This window comes from Ostrinia furnacalis, unplaced genomic scaffold (assembly GCF_004193835.3).
Source record: "Ostrinia furnacalis isolate ACB-3 unplaced genomic scaffold, ASM419383v2 OfSCF4694, whole genome shotgun sequence".
Lineage (NCBI taxonomy): Eukaryota > Metazoa > Arthropoda > Insecta > Lepidoptera > Crambidae > Ostrinia > Ostrinia furnacalis.
In genome coordinates, this window is record NW_021134933.1 from 168,474 (window position 1) to 190,157 (window position 21,684).

General features: G+C 35.8%; 1 long non-coding RNA gene across 1 annotated transcript; it reads left to right on the forward strand.

Moving 5' to 3' along the window:
• Nucleotides 1-772: 772 nt before the first annotated feature.
• Nucleotides 773-4,557, forward strand: LOC114359920 (uncharacterized). Its single transcript, XR_003656458.1, has 3 exons — nt 773-864; nt 1,101-1,209; nt 4,179-4,557. It is a non-coding gene; the product is annotated as an uncharacterized LOC114359920 (long non-coding RNA).
• The last annotated feature ends 17,127 nt before the right edge of the window (nt 4,558-21,684 follow it).

Sequence of the window (21,684 nt, forward strand, 5' to 3'; positions counted from 1 at the left end):
TGCATAAGCACACAGTGTTTTCGTAAACACAGACAACGTGCGCATGATGCAAAATAAACCCACCATAATGTAATGCAGACACATCAGAATACGTGATTCTAAAAATAGCTGTGCATTTAAATATTCATGACATCAAACATTTAAACTATTTTCTCCATTCAAGTAATAGATATTGTGCCTTCAATGGTGAACGGCTAGTCGCGGTTTTGATTTTGGGAGTGCGATTAGATTCTTCAATCCCATTGTCCGGCAACAGCCTCGGAACTAAGTTCGCAACTATGTTTAATGATAAAGACAAAGGATAGTTCCAGTTAGCGTCCTCTCAGAAACTTAACAGTCATGGTTTAGAACATCTATTTTACATAGCCCCATTATTCAATCTTTAGAACAACGTTGCCCAAAACTAGAATTATTATTTGAAAGTCGTTCTGTATTTCTTCCAAACCGACATACGAACCGTGCATCAAGTGCCCGGCGCGGGAAAACACGTCACGTTTAGTTTAATTAATCACGCAAATAGATTTTATTACGACAAATATTTACATTAGCTGTAAAACTGTTTTACGGGAACCAATGTCCCAATTTTTTGGCGCGATGAGTTATAGCTTGGATCACTATTATCCTGCTTTCGCCTCCGAGATTTATTTTACCGTGTAGTTACCCTGTACGACAAGCCAATCCGCACACAATATTCAGCGTAGTAGTAGTAAAAAACAAAAGAGCGGGCAACCCCACCCCTACCACGCTGTGGGCTCGGNGAATAAAAATTAAATGTAATATAATACTTAGCTACCTACGTTTCGCTACTTCATACTGAACTGAACCGGAGCCTGACAATGCACCACACGACCTTTTTCTGATTATGTAAGTAAAACAATTTTACAACTCAATCGCAATAATCAATAGTAAGTGTTAAGATACCATAAACATTAAGCTTGGGCATATCTTTGGAGTACTCAGCCAGTGTTCTTTTTTCTTTTCACCAACTGTCGTTAGGTCATATAACCTTTCTACTGGCAGGTGTTCACGCGCGCCTACTACCTTTGTTTAAAGGCTTTTTTTTATATAAAAAAATACTTTTAACAAAATTCAACCAACAGGTAAAACGCCATGAATAGAATAGAATTGATCACATATCACAAGGAAGGAGGAGTGATATCGCCAAGAAGAAATTACTCAAGACGCAAATAGTAGTTCACGACACGACAAGTAAGTGTACCTAACATTATTACGCTAAACGACCAAGAAATATGAGATAAGTAATAGGCTAGATGACAAAATTTCAATTATTTGTCCGTCAGACAGATAATTAGAAAACATTAGACTCATATTTTTTATTTTCTTTTATAATTAAATAATAACAGTGCTACATCGAGTTGAAATGTCGCGATACGTCACGCTTGAGTAGAATTTTTACTCAAAAGTGACGTCATTCAACTCAATTTAATACTGTAGTGTATATTCGATTATAGAAAAAAAAAATACGAGTCTAATTTTTCTATCTGTCTGACGGACTAAATATAATTTTGATTTCATTACCCAGTCATCATCCCTATTGTATATTATTGCAAATTCATTTCCGAGACATGTTCAATATTATTCTTATAAAATGAATTCTATGCATAATTTCATACCCATAACACAAGCATATTAATTGCTTACTTTGGGGCTAGATGGCGCTGTGTGAGATTGTCCAAAGATATTTATTTATTTAACACTTAATTTTTACACTTAATTTGAAATCTTATTTTAAACGCAAATGTCACACAATAAATGCTTGCCGCATTTTATTTAGATGCCACTTTAACTAATAATTAGGTATTATGTNTGACTCACTGACTCACTGATCAGGGGTATTTTTAGGGTATTTAGAGGGGAGAGGGGTAAAATTGTTAGTGTTTGTTTTTTACTAGATTTTTTGACACCCAGGTTTTTTAGATTTTTTGAACCAAAAAACAAAATGGAGGCGTTTTTTGAGACAACAACTTTTTTGTTTTTCATCCTGAATTTTTTCTTTTTTGGTGGTTGGTTGGGGTTGCCAAGGTTTGTTCAAAAATGTGGGAAAAAAACGAAAAAACAAAATGGCCGCGCCGCCATCTTGGATTGAAAATGCGATTTCGAGGTGTTTTTAGGGAGGTGTCACTCCGAGATGCGCAATTGTTTATGAAAATTTCTTTTGAGTATTTGTGACATGTATAGTCTTCTTAAGAGCCACATTTACAGATTATCAAAAAACAAGATGGCGGCTGAGCCGTCGGCCATTTTGTTGCGATCAAAAAATTCCCAAATTTTGGTAGCAATTTCCCGGTAGATGGCGACACCGGAGTGGGGTACAATGTTCCGGGCGATTGTTGGTCTGTTATTCGAGTGTTGCCATGAATCGGAAAAAACTACCATTTTGGAAGAAAATTTTCCACCACGGTCCCGGATAGTAGAAAATGGAAATTTCTAGAAATTCCAAAAAGTTGGTATGCAGTTTGGTGACGATTGGGGACCCGAATGACATTTCACTATTTTATCAAAAAAGTCTGGCAACACTGAAAGTTACGGGGAAAATAAATATTTCGAAATTTTGGAATTAATTTTTCGAGTAGTTGGCAACATTTTGGAAAGCCGAGTTGTATGAGGCGGATGTGTGTCTTGTCAAGAGGTGTCGCTTGGGTGACAAAATTTCCCCAGTGTTGCCATACTTTGAGAGATTNTTTCTTAGCATATTCTAAAGTCGGGTGCATCCTATAATAACATTAAATAACCACCGCTTAGCAATATCGTTAGTGAAATCATATAATTTATTGAAATATATAATTATTTAAATAAATATAATTTATAGGTCAGGTTTCAAGAATCAAAAGATTGCTATTAAATAGTGCTATTAAATAGAAACCAAACTTTTTTCCTCGCAACAGTGTTACTTGGAATCCAAATAATAAATAATAATAAAATAAATATCCTTGGACATTTTACACTGCGCTTCTAGTCCCAAACTAAGCAAAGCTTGTACTATGGGTACTAGACAACGGATATAAACATACTTATATACTTTTTTTTTTTGTAAATACATACATATTATACATAGAAAACACCCAGTCGAATACAAACAAATATGTTCATGCACACAAATGTTTGTACTGTGCGGGAATCGAACCCGCAACCTCCTAAATTAATACTGTTTTGGAATACTGGTCAAACTGTATCCAAATAAATTAATAAGTTTTAATTAACCACATTATTTATTTATTTAATTAAAATTCAAGTGAGCTTATGTTTTACAACAATCAGAGTGTTAGCCTTGCAGTCACTGTGATCGATTCGGTGTTAACCACTACCGTCGTCAAGCTCAGTTCTGAGATGAAACTGGATAAATATAGGAAAGGAGTGTCGACACGAGGGCGTTCGGCCCACACAGCACGCGACACGCGGCAGTATNGCTAAACGACCAAGAAATATGAGATAAGTAATAGGCTAGATAACAAAATTTCAATTATTTGTCCGTCAGACAGATAATTAGAAAATATTAGACTCGTAATTTTTATGTTATTTTATAATTAAATAATAACAGTGCTGCATCGAGTTGAAATGGCGCTATTCGTCACGCTTGAGTAGAATTTTTACTCAAAAATGATGACACGCGACATTTCAACTCAATTTAATACTGCAATTATTCGATTATAGAAAAAAAAAATATGAGTCTAATATTTTCTAATTATCTGTCTGACGGACTAAATATAATTTTGATTTCTTTACCCAGTCATCATCCCTATTGTATATTATTGCAAATCCATTTCCGAGACATGTTCAATATTACTCTTATAAAATGAATTCTGTGCATAATTTGAAATCTTATTTTAAACGCAAATGTCACACAATAAATGCCTGCCGCATTTTATTTAGATGTCCCTCTAACTAATAATTAGGTATTATGTGATAATACTACCACGCATCCACTCACCTCTATGTTGTCATTTCTTAATTACCTATAGTCCTTTTTTGCGAATAAAATATAAGAGAATGAAAACGAAATAATTACAACTGTCTTTTTATTTCCAGGTTCATCAGTATCATGGAATTATCGACATTGGACTCTATGTTGTCATTTCTTAATTACCTATAGTCCTTTTTTGCGAATAAAATATAAGAGAATGAAAACGAAATAATTACAACTGTCTTTTTATTTCCAGGTTCATCAGTATCATGGAATTATCGACATTGGACTTGAAATCTCAGTTGAGGTTCCGGTATTAGATTGAGGACAGCAGTCAAGTATCGATGAACACTGATTTGAAGATGCTTGACGTTCTACAGAGGAAGCAAGAAAATAATAATTAGAGATATTTACAGATTAAAACGTAGTAGTTATGCACTTTTATTCAAATTAATATTGTTTACTGATCAGTAATAATACAATAACCCAAGACTTGTAGCAGCTTATGCTGAACCTCATCATGGCTCTTTTGTTTTTTTTTTATTTATTTTTCATTTTCTAATATTAATTTAGTGAACATAAAATGCCAGCTACTCGGATATGTAGGTGACTTGGGACTGATTTTTTAATCGTTGAATATCNTCACTTGGTAAGTTCGTTTGATCATATAAAAATGCATCATTTTAATATTTACTCAAATCACAGAACGCTAGGAAGTAGTAGGTGAAGCTTAGTCTATGTAGGTATAACAAGCTTTTTCTAGACCAAGAGGGCTAAGAAGAAAATACATTGTGATCTTTATGCTCCTGAATGAAGGTGAGGTAAAATACTTATTGAATTTAACATAATGAATATTTAATAGGGTTAATAAATATTTCAGAAGCAATCCAATTATGTTATGTAACCACCATGGAATCCAATAAAAACTGAAAAAAAATTCCCAAAAAAGCACAATAAAACTGTTTCAAGCGGTGTTTCCATTATTCGTTTTGTTCAACAAACAAATAAAACAAAATTTATAATACTTTTTCCGCGCTGTTGCTTTAGCGTAGACGGGCGTTGTGAAAGAGCCCAAACCACGGAAAGCGTGACAAGGCAATATTTTTTCATTGCAAATCAATGCTATCCGATCGTTTTCCGCAACACACAAAACAAATTGCTAGTCAGCAGAAATAGCATTGCATCCATTTTTATAACAACGCGACACGCAAACTACAAGGTAACCTTTTGTGCGCTTAGCATTAATATTTTATATTATTACCTTTTTAAGTTTACTTGTATTTTTAACCGACTTCAAAAAAGGAGGAGGTTATATGTTCGGCTGTACGTGTTTTTTTTTTAGTTTAATATCTTGCCTTTTAGTAGTCTCAGATTACCTTCTTTTTCAATATAGCCAAAATAAGCTGAACCATTTGCAACCCTTCTTGGGGAAAATATCTACTGAATTTAACCACTAACTCTTATTTTTATTGCATTTCTAGAAAGCACTGGTTTAATGAGTAATGTCCACTTAAGTAGTGTTTATTTTAAATGAAATCAAAGTAAAAAACTTCTACGGCCATTTTATTATGATTAATGCAGATCTTGTGTGTAACCATTAACGACACTAGAAAGTCTTAGGTACTACGAGTAAATTAATTACTGAACATACTTTTATACAACCTACTAACGTCACAGCTTCATTTTACAAGCTATCGGCATTGCTGCCTTTATCGCCCTTTGAAACAGCTTCGTTTAGATCTTCTCTGAGATTCCGAGCTCTCAATATGCAGCAATTAATTTAACTTCAAACAATTTGTTGCTCTTACAGACCGCGGTCTTGTCATTTCGTGACGCAACAAAACCGGCACAATGGTAGACCTTGGTACTAGAGACTATTCGGAGCGAACTCGCCTCAGTAATTACGGCAAAGTGGTTACTCGTACAGCAGATTGACAACAAAAAACATTAATAATAGCCGTGGATGTGGAACAGCGCCGGAGAGTATATAAAGCGTAAGGCAAAAAACACTAAATGACAAATGATTCGACAGATTTGAACGCGTAGATTAGCGACATTAGAAACTGATTTCATTACATCAGAAAACTAAACTAAGACCCGTGTTATGATCACGTGGCCGCGTTTTTCGAAAGTGCAATAAGCATTGAACCGTTATTGAGCATGCAATAGCACGATCCTAAGCCCGAGTAGAAAGAAAATTAGAGCCGTAATTATAAGATACCAGCGGGCTTGCGAGTACCAACAGCAACGTAAGGTAGCAAAAAATGTTCATTCCATCGATTGTTTGAACCAATACTATTGTATTCTATTACATACTTTTATTCGCGATAATACAAGCTTTTATTGGTTCTTGTATTATGTTGATAACATAAATATGTCACGATAAGATCTTGCTTTTCTTATTCAATGCCCATTCTGAATTTATTTGCTTCCATTTGCAGATAAATAATGTACTTTAATCAAAATATCTATTCACCTTCATCGCTGGTTTATTCAATTAAGATGAATATTTAATCGCATCAGTTGAATTAACTTCGTTGCTGTCTCTACCAATACAGCGGAGGGCCCTAATAAAAGCCAGAGGCATTGTCCACGTTAATGCACTCCGCAGTACATTACAATATCCATGTTCTAACACTCCACCCTTATTACTTGATTCGATTAACCTCTCATTTCTTTCGGCAGCGCATCTAATGTTCATGTCGACATTCTTGAGGTCATCTCACTAATTGGGATCAATTAGTTGGGGCAATCATATTGAGAGGTCGGCTTACCAATGAAATATTTTATCACAGCATTCAGTAACTATTCTCATTTTTTTTTTTTTTTTTTTTATGCTAGCCAAGGCATTTATTGGCTCTTATTGAATAGGAAAGTGTAAAGACAGTGTTACCTAAAGATTGTAAGTCAGATCAAATCACGTCGAAGGCAATGACTTCTACGAAATCATTAATCGTGACTTGCCGTGGATCTAATAATGGTGAGGAGTATCCGAGCGTGGCGGCGAGTGCGGGCGGTCGTCTGTCGGTCTTACGCATTCGTCCGCTAACCGTGAAGAAACTCATCCATTTACATCAATTCTTCAAACAAGATGACATTCAGGTACATCATTTGTTTCTGATCGGCCGGGACACCAGTTGCGTTGTACGTGGTAACGACCAATGGCTCAGGTAACAGAAGCTGTCATTACGAGGAATTGCCAGGGATATCCTCTTACACAACAACCTGCGACGAACGAACTCCAATTTATTCGACTTCATTTCTTTCTAGCAGGCCATTAGTTATTTTATCAATTTGTTCGATCAGCCCATATCGAATTTAAATTTCTCTAACGACACATTAATTGGATTTTAGATTATAGATAAGATGACAAAACAACAGAGGCAGATTTCTCTCAGAGTACAAATCATCTTTGTTTTCCAGCTCATTTTCAAATGGCCTTCGGACATAACAATCTTGCCTTTGAAATGTAAATTATTGTGGTCATAAATATCGAAATGCTTTTAATAATCTGTGCAAACTGCTTTTGACTGAGTATTGTCATTATATTTTCAGGCACTTCCAGGCGTAAAATGAATAGTTTCTTCTACAAACATTCGTTCTCCGTGAATATTATTGTTATTATTGATAGGTTATGTACTTTCTCATAAATACAACTGGAAAGTTGTTATTCTGTTTAAAAGTTATCAAAATCATAACGATTTTGTCTATTTATTAATAAGTATCACATTGATCATTCATTATTTTCGATACTGTTTTGGATGTTGGTATTTTATTTTAGAGAGTTAGCGGTAAATGTTTACAATCTTATTTGAAATCATATAAGATTCCTATATGACTCTGGTCTCTGGGGAAATGCCGAATGTTTTGTTTTACTTCTTTTCGATCTAGATTAGTAAACTTAAAGTAGCTTCTATTTTCTTCTGCTCTATATCATAACTTTTCTTGCATTGTATCATGTCTTTTGATTGCAGAAAACTATTTAACATTTCTTTCTATGGCTTTTTCTTATCGTCTAAAGTTCTTTATTGTTTAATTTGTTTCCAAAACTTTGCATTCAGCTTCGCAAATAACATATGCACTAGTTTAGTTCTTCTGTATTAATAATACAAAGTTAAAATTTGGTCATTTAGTAAAACTGTTAACACTAGTTAGTTAGGCTTATCTAAAGCGGTGCAAACAATCAACGGACCATAAACTCGTATCGCACCAATAAAAGTATCGTGCGCTTTAATGAAACTTCGATAAAACTTCACCAATATGTTTAGTAAACCTCCCAGAGACACCACAGCAACAACAAACTAATAGCCTCCTCAACAATGACTTCGTGGGAAATTATTAAAAGTGAAATTAAAATCGCGCCAAGAAGTGCATGGGGTATGTAGTATCCGGCTGCCTTTTTATAAACAATGCTCCCCGTTACCTAGAAAACAATAGCACATCTCACAATCACACACACTGCCTTCGTCGGAAAACGCACATGCACAATTTTCCGAACACCGGTTACGGACACTGCGTCGGTCGCGTCGGAGCAAAGGGCGGCACGTACTAGCGCTGCCTCTGCGCGCGATAGACTGACGACTCGCGGCCGGACTCGCGAGCGAGCGGGACGCGCGGCGGGCGTGCCGACTCTATGCGCGCGCAAGTTCACCTCCCTTTCCTTCTTGACAACTTCACATACATCCATCCCTCACGCGCACGCTTTAGCACACCTTTCATTCCCGAGACAGGTGTTCCTTCCCCTGTGTGCGTCCAGACGCGCCGGCCTTACGTGTGTGCGCGCTTCCTGCGGCGGCGGATCGTTTTTTATACCGAGCAGAAATTATAAAAAAGTAAATGGAGGGAAAATTAAATAAAACGTTTACAATGAAGCGTTTTCCTGTGCGCTTTGAATGATTCAGTGTGCGCTATTTTTCAGGACGGGTATCATCGAGGTTTCGCTGCGGGAGTGATTACGGGGCTTTTTACGGATGTTTGAGTGATGTAGGCGGGCGTAATTAGGCACGGGGCGGAAAGGTATATTGATTGCGGTGACGCGGCTTTGTGGAAAAATCGATATTTTTGTATTAAAGGTGGCACGCGATATGTCCGGCCGGCGTCCGTATAAGTAAACCTCCGTATCGATCGCCAGACAACTTTCGACCCTAGTTTATGGCGCGCACTATAACTTGAACCGCACTTGCAAACGTTATAGAGAACGCTTTAGCTGAATGGCTTTCATAAAAATCTCTATGAGTGGGCTTCAAAAATAACTTACTTTATCTATCAAGTTGCGAAAGGTCCCGAGGACAAGCTCCCAGTCAAAGGGGAACGTTTCTGGTCTGGATGTAAAGGTTTACGCTCCAAAAATATTTGACGTTGCCATAACATTAGTGAAGTCAGCGAGGGCTCTGGTGAAAGCGCTCTACAAAAAGATATCAACTTTTAAAAACTACGTAAATTACATTAAGAGCCAGCGGAGAATACGCAAACATCGCTCACCGATGGAAACTTGCAACTTTCAAGTGTCCATCAAATAATTTTAAGAACAAGCGAGGGGAAATTTTTCAGGACATTCACTGTGCAGTTCTGTAGCAGCGAATGCAATAAATTATACTCTTTCTGAATAACATGCTCCGTTTCGACGGGCGTTGCCTTTTTGCAAAAGTGAAAAGAAGCAAAAAGCTTTTAAGTCGACGACTAATGTACTGGATTAATGAGAGTAGGTACTACTTACGATAAGAAAGTAGTAGTTATAATTAAGTTCCGCGCTATTTTCAAAGGAAACAGTATTAATGGCTCACGGGGGTCAATTGCACATTGAGTTCTTTAAACGGTGTTTAGCTCTTGTTAACTTTTTATTATACATAGAACCTATAACAATACAACTAACTAAAATACTAAGGATTCAAGAGGGGAGTCGTTTAACTCTACATCATATTATGATAAGGATTCTATTCCAATAGCTCGATAGAAATCTGAATCAATTTGCAATTCCAAAAAAAATATAGCAAACAGAATATAACTAGGGCAAAACATGAAATTTTATCCAACATGAATATATGCGCATAACAATGTAGTAGTATACAAACAACGAATTGAAATCTAACGAAAAGAGCGTTGCCATAATGGACGACATAATGGAACAATAGAGTTGTTTGGACCTTTCGTGATCCGAAACTCCGAAGCCGAGGAAATGAGCCTCAAAATCCGTCAAGTTCTGTCGAAATATACCAGGGTTCTGTACGTTGAGGTCCTAACTAATAGTTCAGGACTTTAGTTTATGGATTTGGATTTCAAATTTTCCGATTAGTTCGACAGGTTGAAAAGCACCAACGAGTTGGTGAGGTTATAGAGCTTTCAGTTACTGTTTCTAATTTAAACAGTACCTATACAAAAAACGATAACATAACAATCCAATTCCAATTATACCTATGCCAGTATCCACTCTCTATTTATAAAGTTTTAATATAATTGGATAGAACCCTACCAATGAGGACAAATTAAATTTGTATCCAACTTTCACCGTCCAATGGCCAAGCGGTACAAAAAATGTTCAGAAATTTTCCTTTAAATGATAGTCAACATCTGTAGCTTCTCAGGCGGAAACTTGCGATGCCCTTCAACGGCTGAGAATTTTAATACTGGAATAGTTTATTAAAGTTTGCACAAATTAAAGCTAATATTGCTGTTAATTTTCTTTTGTTTTACTTGCGTCGCTTAATAATGGTAAATCTAGAAGTACCTACTTATTCTAAACATTATTAAATTAGGTACTTCGTAACATTACTTCATTAATTTCCTACATAAATAAGTTTATTGTTTATCCATGCCCGTTCGTTATCGGGACTATTCGCACCTCTCGTTCCCACCACTGCAACTCCTGTGTACAAGTAAAGTATTCTTATTCTTATTCTGTGTAGCCTACAGCTTGACCGCCATAAAAACCCAACCAATCAAGGTCTCTTCTCTTCTTTGGTTGGGTTCTTCTTCTAAGGTATCTTCTCTATATTATACAATTCACATTGTTTCTGATTATTTCCATTGATTTTATTAATTTAAAAATAAATCTAAGTATCTCAAATGTTCTAGCACGTTTCCGTGTAATTCGGGCTCAAGTCCCTTATAGTCTTATTTCACCGGCTGTAATTGCTTGTTTGACAACACTTGGCAATACGAAGTAGCCATTAATGAGCTGATTAGCAGGTAATACTTCCTTATTTATCGCCATTATTACACTCCGGTATTTCATTATGAGCATGGGGGAAAATCGGAAACGCCCGAGATTAACTTTGCGCGTTCGTTTTTCTCCCCTCTTATATTATCTAGTAATCAGTGATTTCGTAAGTGTAATGCTATGGGGATATCTTTCGCGACAGATTTAATTTTAACCATTTAAATTAGATACCCTAACCTTTTTATTAGTAGAAATGTAAATGTTTATAAATGCATGTCTATCACTTAAAAATAGAGTTACATAGACATGCAATATGCAATTACAAACCTTCTGAAGCTATACAAACTGTACGTACAAACCGATTCTAACTCTACTACTAACGCATCTGCAGTCCAGTACCTAGCTAAATAGTTGGGCTTTCTAGACTTGGTTTTGAATTAAAATCCCTGTAGGGTCACAAAACGTATGGTAAATCGGTTTTGAGAAGGTATTTGTTCCCAGTTCGGCTATTCATCATCATCATCATTTCAGCCACAGGACGTCCACTGCTGAACATAGGCCTCCCCCAAAGACTTGCACATCGCACGATTGGTCAGTTAGATGAGTAATATGCAGGCTGAATCATCTGAATGTCTGAAACGGATTACCTTAACCTTTTAGTCCAAATTGACTTCTGTCAGTGACTTTTGGTGGTTCATAAAGTTTGTCACCAAGTTGTGACTGCAGTGACCTACTCAATATTAGTAGTAATAGCAGCCTACTACTACCCTGTACCAGGGTGCCCTGACTAAGTATATCGGCCATTCTCAGATGAGCTACTTTTTACGTGTCCGGGCTGTTAAATCGTTAAAAATGACAAATTAGAGACATGCAAGTATTTTTATATGTTACTTAACAACCCCATCCAGTTGTGCATTAAATCATAGGCCTCTATTTTAAGTATTTGTGACTTAATTAATTTCATGAACCTCTGTTCTCTAATTACCGTTACGCGTCCGCACACCGACTTAATGTTAAAACTTGGCTGTAATTTTTATGTCGTATAGATTTGGTTTACTCCATTCAACATTTTAAAGAGTACAAAAGATTGTCTTACGCATAGCAAAATATCTATTCAATAGAACCATTCTGTAAATAATTAGAATTAAAAAACTGCTTGTCCGAGCGAAAGTCCTAATTCCCGTGACGTTTTCTGTTTTTGGGCACACAAGCCTAAATAATAATATTTGACACATCATTTACGCGCGCGGCGCGAGCCCTTAGTTAGTTCTAAGACCTGTTAGCAAGTAGACGTCTATTGCGTTGGCGTACCGTCGATAAATTGCGTAAGAGTATAATTACCATATCTTTGGTTTTCAATTTTTCTATTTACCATGTCCTTATTTTTATACTCGATTTTTGAAGGTAGATCCACGTTGTTAATTTAAATAGATTCAGTACTTTGGCCTTCATACGTTGTAGTAAGACAGTATTTGCATACGCTGAAGATTTTGGAAATTTTGAAGAAAAACTATCGTTTTATAATTTCCATGTACTAATTACCGTATATTTATAATCACCGTTGTATGAAATTATTACCTACAAATTGCACTCACGATTGAATAAGTATGATGATAAAATATGAAATATACCTAGACTTTCGCATAACAACTGTACGGACTTTTCTTCCAATCTGACAATCAAAATTTTAAAAAACTTTCGTTAGAGTAACCTCGAAATAGATTCGATTTCATGACGAATGTTCAGCTTCAGTTGCTGCATGGTTGTTGGATTTAAGAGTATATTTTAACCCCTAAGGTGACCCCACAAAAAGAAGTTACCTGGAGTGAAATCGGGGCTTTCTGATGGCCAGGAGATGTCACCCCTGCATGAAACATGTCTCGTACCAGATATTTATTTTTACTATTAGTATAATTGATATTAACATCTTAAATCATTAATTAATTCTAATATAATACCATTAACATCTATCCATAATACCTTTGCCCTAAGAAGATGAGATTTTCCAACAGTAACACTTACCTGGCGTGATCACATTAAGAACAAAAGAGAACAAATCAACAGACAATGGGACTTTTCAAGGCAAGAGTGTATAGGCACTTTGTACCATCCTAAACTGCATCCTACCTGCTTTGTTATGCATAGAAAAAACTTCGTGATATGCAATGGGTACTGGACAGAAGAAGCTTGGAGAACAAACTATATACAAATGGATCCTAAAACCCATGTAGACATGGCATCGACTTAGCCTCGCAAATGTAGAAATACTTTAACGTTTTCAAAATAAAGTTTTAAAAATCTTGAGCTGTGCACCTTGGTTTACAAAGTCCACTGAAGTGATACCAAACGTCAAAGAGGGTGTGGAAAATCCTGTAAAGCTTACAACCAAAGACTAGACCTTCATGCAATCTATTTGCTGCATCCCTTCTAAATTCTAAGAATTCTGCATTTAGGCTCAGGAGAAAGCGAATAGCATCAATCTGAAAACTTATTGTAAAAGAATCGAGGTGACAAATCATGGGATATGCTGAGCTGGAACTGTCATTATTACAAATTCAATTTAATTTGATAATGGGTGATGGCTTATCGCAGATAGATTAAAAAGAGGAAAAATCACTTAAATCATTAATTAATTTTTCGGTATATGCATATCCGAAAAATCAAATTTGTGAGATCTCCTGATCCATTATCTGTACGTTAAATCGTTTGAACCACATTGAAATTAAATAAATGATGATTAAGATTCTGATGAAATGTGACACGTAGCCCCTTCTGGCCGAAACTAAGTGTTCCTGTTATAGCCTCGATTATTGCAGTATACTGAAAATATCTTGATACAATAAATAATAGAAATGAGTGTTTTCCTTTTTTCAAAGGGTTATTAAGTGTACCTACAGCGTTTTTTATGACGCTATATATTTATATACAAATTTATCAATGCAAGATATTGTTTTCTTGCTATTTTACATATTTTTTCTAATTACCGTTAGATTAAGTATTAGCCTTATCTAATTACCGTGACCATAAAATTTTTGGGTCTCATTTACGAGAAAACCGCTTGGAATAATTTGACGCCTTAACGATTGTTAAATTCGTACTTTTCATGTGTTTCATATTTAAATGCATTTAAGTCAATTAAGCCAAATTTCAAAAATGATATGGTAATTAGGCTGAGAACGCCTAATCGTGAGAATGACCGATATCGAAGTACAATCGAGTCCGCTAATGCGATTTTCGTCACCTCGGCTGACTTCACAAAATGCTATTCCACGGACCTTTGTCATCGTAATAGTATTTCGCTGCGCCCAGATGTTGAAGCACTTAGCGGTTTGCACCGGTTTTATTATGAATAGCAACGGAACTAGTATTTTGTGGTTTCCCTCTGGAGCTAGACGCAAATTAATGCCCGAGCTTTCAGCTAGAAATTAATGTAATGCACCCTGGTTACGTGGCCAAATTGTTAGCATTCAGTAAATTCTGCAGCGCATCTAGAATACGGCGAATTTTGTAATTGAATTTTTGATATGGCACTGCGTGTGACCCGATGCGTGACAATGCGCGGGTATGAACGAATGCGCCACATTATAAACTAATCTGTACTATTTGTTAGTTTTAACCACTGAGGCAATTTAGATTTTCGAGGGAAATTAAATATACGTTATAGTCTTTCTATGATATCCACTTGGGTGAAATTGCATGCAAAAGTCTAACTTACTAATATACGTAAATATTATAAGTTCAGACACAATTTATTTTAAGTAGTTACCTATATCTCAGAGATTTCACTTGGCCCTAAAACGTTGTTCTCTTTTGTATATGAAGTATTATGTACTTCTGTCGCTGATGGACGTTTTGGGTAAAACTGTAAGTCCACAGTGAATTATATAAATAAATAAATTAGAATGAAAATTAATTGAATTTATAATTAGCTTACTAAATAAACTTAATAACCTCCATAATGACTATGAAATAACTACTCGTGCCTACTTTAAGTAGAGCACTAATTAATCAAAAGAAAATGAGACGTAGTGAATAGTTTATTGAATAAAAACATACATATTTGTTCTTTCAAGATAGGTAGATAGGAGATATTTCCAATATTATACCTATATGCTTTCTAACTTGGCGTTTCTTAATTGGTGAATAGGAAAGTGGAAATTAGGAAAAAAAAGTTTTAAAAGTAAAGAATGGTGAAGCAAATAAGTAGAATGTTTTATAAAAAGACAGAAAACAAGGCTAAAAAACTATAAAAAAGAATGAACGTCGGAAGATTGATCGACAGAAAATAAACTAGATACTCAAATACATAACTAATGAAAAGAAAGACAAGAAATCGCATCATAAGTAAGCGACCACCCGGAACATAGTACGCACGCGAATGTAAAGTTAACATCAAACGAAATGAACATAATAATTACTATACGTCGATAAACAAGTGATTTTCTCCATTCACTTTAGTGGCTCGTATCCAATTTATTATGCACTTTAACAAACGAGTACATACTCAACTTTATGTATCCCTCTTAATTTTTTTCGAGTTTCCTCAATTTGTGTACGAACTATTTAAAAGTTTGAAATAAAAACAAATTGCCTACTCTCTTAAGAAGTCCAAGAAGCTTTTCCCATTCAGAGTCGCTATTTTACATGAACGCGAAACAAATTGTGATATATCTCGAGTCTTTATCCATCTGAAACTCGAGCAACACTTAAAGAGATTAAAACGCTTATATCGTGTGAGTCTTGCTCGTTTTTCATTCTCTTATTTAAGGGCTTTTACTTTTCTTTCGTTTATGCGATACGCTCACTAAGAGATTAAATTTAAGGCGTCTATAATGTGGAACAAATAGCAAACATACGCGGAGTTCTAGTTATTTGGATTATTGGCCTAATTCCAAATGAAAATACCTATTTTAGTATGAATAATATTTTTTATTTTTGTAATTTGTAGAGCTTTTCTTTAAGGAATTAGGTTAATAAGCAAAAGGCTTTTAAATGACTTGCAAAAATAACTATAAGGTCATATTGTGAGCGAGTACTAGGCATGTAGGCATATACTATTATTATAATTATTTAGAACTAATTTCACCTGTCGACTTAACATAACATTAACTGAACATACCGAAATGTTTTAATAGTATTTCGATTCATACGTATTTATAACCACCTTGACACCCGCATATGACCAATTGGTCGTAGTAGAGGCCTTCTGCAGTCCCTGTAATATTTTTAGCGACACATTCTGGCAACCCACGTCCAGTTAAAATTTTCGAATTCAACACGTTTCAGAGCGGCGACATTATAAAGTATTCGCACGTGTGAATTAGCGCGGACCGCGGACGGTGTCGAACCTAATAAACCTGCCAGAATATTGGAATATTTTGTCAGCAAGGGCGTCAGCTTTGGCGGAGCAAGCCCTTGCTGGGAGCCACACGTGAGGGAAAAATCAGGACAGTTTAATCACTACTTGTGTAAACGATATTCATCCAAGACTACTAAGAGAGAGACTGAGAGACTTAGAGAGAGACTAATATCCTACGGTGCGACAGATTATTTATAAAAAAATATTTAGACCTAAATGTTTAAAACGACAAGCTCAAGTATACTTTTAGAATCAACCATGTCAGTTTCATGCAACATAGTACATAGATAAGATTCCTTTGAACGAGCATAAATATTAATGATTTGCATGTCTTGTAGACGAAACATGTTGAACCTGCTTGTTTTTATCTGACATCTGTATTGTACCATGTTTCTGTGCAAATGAATGGATTTGAATTTGATAATTATTTAACTTGACGACTCTGATTTCCAATTGAACCGAAAATTTCGACTCTACTGCAGATGTAGGTAAGTTATTTTATTCCGTGTCCAAAATTTTCAGCTATCTTTGCACATTTTATAATACAGTTGACAGCACATCAGACAGAAATGTATGATTCTAATGCATAATGCCCCTATCACTATAAAACAAGGATCCTCAACCTCAGTGAGCTTGATTTTCCGTCGTTCGTACACATGTCCCATAAACCGCTTGAGTGTGCTCTCCCTATTTATTCCGAAATTTTCCCAGCAGCTAATATGTTTCGAGTAGGTTGCTCGACTGGAGTAGCAATTTTAATAAATAATTATCCCGGTCGGCGCCGGCGCGGATACACAGATATGAGCTTAATTCACTAAGTACACACGGCAGGCTCCGCTCCCATTTCTTGTCAAAACCTTGTTTGCGTTTAACGTATTGTAATAGTCTTATTTAAGTTTATACACGTCAAAATGTGCGTGCGCCATTTAATCACGATTTTGACGATGACTTTAAATTCCATTTCGATGTCATTTAGATTAATGTGTATAAGTTATAACTAAAAAATAGAAAGAAAAGTGCGAGCATATTAAAGAAATCTTTTACTGCGTGTATAGATTTCCTTAAAAGTTGTATGAATTGATTACGATTAAGATGAGGAGTATTTATGTTTGTTAATTAATTGCTAAACAAACTAAACAATGCCAATTAGTTACCACCCATTGTACCTATTTAAAGTCAATTGTCCAGTACTTTGGTTTTCCAACTATAACTTAACCGCACATCTACCTAGTAAACTCGGTCCTCAGTCGTTAGTCGGTCCTGAATGGCGTCATGCTTTGTCAGAAAATACTGAGCACCCACATTACGGGCTAAAAGGGTGGATGATTGGCCGAGCACGGCAAAAATATTCCAACGACGCACACCCGGCACCCGGCACCCGGCACTCCTAAAAACCTGAGGCTAATTGCAGTAAGATACCGTCCTTCGCTAATACGATATGTGTTACACGGGGCGAGGCGCGACTCTATGTGTTTAGAACACAAATGAGGAAACACCAACATCAAACTCAACTCTATCTGTTGTTTAACTAGAGTCGAATTTAGAGTGCACCAACTCAAATTTGGGCCGTTCCTATTCCGACTGGCCTTAATGGAAATTGTGAGCCGTGCCCGTGTCGTTACGCGCTGCAAATGTATATAATGTGTCGTCAAAAGGGTGAAATATACTTTAGTAGGCCGTGATTTCGTTCGCTACGAGCCCGGCTTACCGGCTTTTAAAAGTTTCTCCAATGAGATTTACATTACTCGGTCGAGTACGGCTCAGATTCAAGAACACGCTTTCACGTGTTTTCAAAGAGTTTTAATTGTACAATGATTGTAAAGTTTCGCCATAAAGGGGAACATTAAAGAATGAACATTTCAAAGTCTTCAGCGAAAATGTTTTTCTAAGTCTTCTTATTATTTTTCTGTCGTGTAGACTGTGGCAAAACAACCCTGGTTTCGAGCTTTCAGAGTTACAAAAGCATCCGACATCATTCATCATTTCAGCCATAAGACACTGACTGCTGAATATAGGCATCCCCCAATGATTTCCATGTTGTTCGATTTTTTTTGTTCTTGTTTTCCACGCATCGATCACTAAACAGTAAACGCTTGAGAAGAACAAGTAAGTTCAGAGTAATTTAAACTAATTTTTTTCAACCAGTAATAACCAGTTATAATTAAAATATTCAATTAATTCTTCCAGTCGCGTTGCACACGCTAAGGCAAGCCCTAATTTAGAAAACTAATTTCAGTTTGTAAGTGGGTAAACATGACACGAGGTAATTTCATAGACGAGAATTTGGTCATGGGTCAAGGCCAAATTTTGAATAATAAATCTTAAACGTGTTTACTTTAGAACAAAAGGACTTGTATCTATGAAGCTTTTAATGGTATTAAATATACTAAACTAACTAAAAAGAAATACGAGAGCATTTTGTTAGTCATGTGCAAAAAAATCAGGGGCACACAACTATTAATCTCAAATTCATACTTCAGAATCCACATACTACACATTTCTTCGACTAAATCATGAACACACCTATCAAATAACAATCTTTATTCATTATTTTATGAAAAAACAAACAAGTGTGCTCAAAATAACATAATGCCTTTATTAAATTCTTCTTGCATTTATTAAGTTGGGGAGAAAACGCTCGACTTGGCTACAAGGAGCCAAAAGAGAAAAAAGTTTTGCGTTTCTTCACTAAAGAATTTTATTAATGTTGCCTTCTTTCTTGTTGGGAAAATATTATTTAACACCGATAAGCCCTCTTGAACGAGAGTTGGCCTTTTTGCGCTGTCAAGCAAACGAATGGCTACATCACATATTATTATGTTCACACATCATTTTGGCACTAGATATAGGAAAATGAAGCTACTATAAAAATGTTTCTAAGAAAATGTTTCACATAAAGTTGTTTGACGCTTATTGTATCTACTGGCACCAAATTATGTTGTAATATTGCAAGTATAATACGTAATATAGCTAAATCGACGCGATGACAATAGCTAGAAAATACTAATAGTACCTACTAAATAAACAGATAATAAATCTGAAACTAAATGTATGCAATTTCACGTCTATTTAAAGCTATTCCATGGAAATGGAATTATTCACGTTGTAGTAAGTATGAGTATCCATTTCTATTTCTGAGAATGTGTCTAGATTCAGAATATACCTGCTGCTAAACTAATAGCTGATATTATTCATTATGTGCGGTCGGGAACAAAGTTAAAGCAGTACGAGTATTACAATATGTTTAACGCAGTATCCGTACGTAGTTATCCAAGTGCAAACAAAACGCATAAAACATACTTATCTAGTTAAACACACGAGTACAGTACAACCTGGTAATGTTCCAAAAAGCCTATTAAGGCCCCGGCCAACCTTTCCGCGGTATGATAAATGTCAAAAAAACACCGCACTGCAGGATAAGGCTACAATTTGCCAGCCGCACAGAACCTTAATGTCACCAATATGACATTTAAATTGTTACACAATATGTTAAATGATTAATTAGTCGGACACCCTTGTTTTGCGGCAAAAATTATTCTTAGTAAGCCAAGAGCTTTTGGGCGTCCTTAATCATAAATAAATTAAATAGCCGTTTCAGAGATTGCTGTTTCCAAATTAAAATTATGTATAGAAAATGTACAATGCGAAATGTCTCTGTATTGATTGAAAAAGATGTATCTTTACAAAAACACGCATTTACAAATTGGCGGTGGAACACCAGCGCCACACAATGGTCAGCGGACGAAACGAGAACTACAGCAAAATTATCCTTTTGTATATGAAAAATCCTTTGGAATAGCAGCCTTTTATTTTCCAGGATTGCGATTGCGGTGGAGCCATTGTACAAGCAAACATTGTTCATTTTAATGAAGCTCATCTATTTCATTTTCATTATATTATTAATCAGACAGAGGTGAGTATTGTATAAGTTACATTTATAACCATAACACTTTTGTGCACGGTTTTTAGATTTTCTATTTTCTACAACATGAAAAACAGATGTTCTTTAGTCGAAAAGAAGGCGCCCTTTGACTTTAAAAGAATGTTTACCGTCTTATATTTATCATAACATCCATTTCTTTCTAAGATTTATCTCTCAAAAAGGCTTTTCATTTTGTAAAAAATCATACTTTCATTTCACCGAGGCGTGGGAATTAATTTGTAACAAAAATATCCTTAAACAAGTTGGGTTCAGGCGAAAAATGTTGCTAGATGAAAACTAACTTCGTTACTATAACAGCTGTCATGGCCGCCGGGAAACAAAAAACAGTGTAGATGCATATCCCACCACTAGGAATAAGGGCAGTAGATCCTATTTCCACTGAAGTCACCAGAAAAAAGTGACAATTTAGAGACTCACGACACTACTATTTTTCATTTAACAATACTACTTTAAAGGAGACTCTGGTGAGAAACCAGCTTATCAATCAAAATTGCACTATCACAACAGTTGTCATTTGATATTCTAGAGTTGGACCACCATTAGGAAAATTCATTTAAGTATAACAATATTAAAACTTTTCAAACTTTTCTTTATTGGACAAGATTGGCTGTTCAGATTAATATCGAATTTCTGAAATTACCTATGGCGACGAACTTTAAACTCAAGTAACACTGGTCGACCGTGCACAAGTGAACCATTTCGACCTACCAAAGAATGCGTCCGCTCAACACAACTGCAATGTGGCTACACGCGTACAATTACAGTCCACACGCACACACTAACCCACACAATTTTGCATAAAAACGAGCAACTCGCCTCATAATTATCCCTTTGATCTCTAACACGTGAGTCACTCATTTGCCGTAGGAAAGTATGAAAAGTGCTCCCACTATACACTGCGTGACATAATTTTTTGCTCCCCTTTTAACATAGTTCTGTGACTTTTATAACACTAGCTTTGAAAATTTCCCACTTACGTAACATTATGTGTTTCGATGCGTTTTGTCAATCTATATAAATAAAAATGAATTGATGTTCGTTAGTCTGATTAAAACTCGAGAACGGCTGGGCCGATTGAGCTGATTTTGGTTTTAAAATGTTTGTCGTAGTCCAGGGTAGGTCTAAACTCTAAACGGTGAGCAAATACGCGCGCGATATTGTTTTTCTGTCACAGACAAAATTCCACGCGGGCGAAGCCGCGGGCGGATAGCTAGTAACTTAATAAATAATGCTTCATCGGCCTCTTACCTACAGTTAGTACCAATTAAATGGTTCGTAATGATGGATAATGAATTAAATAATAC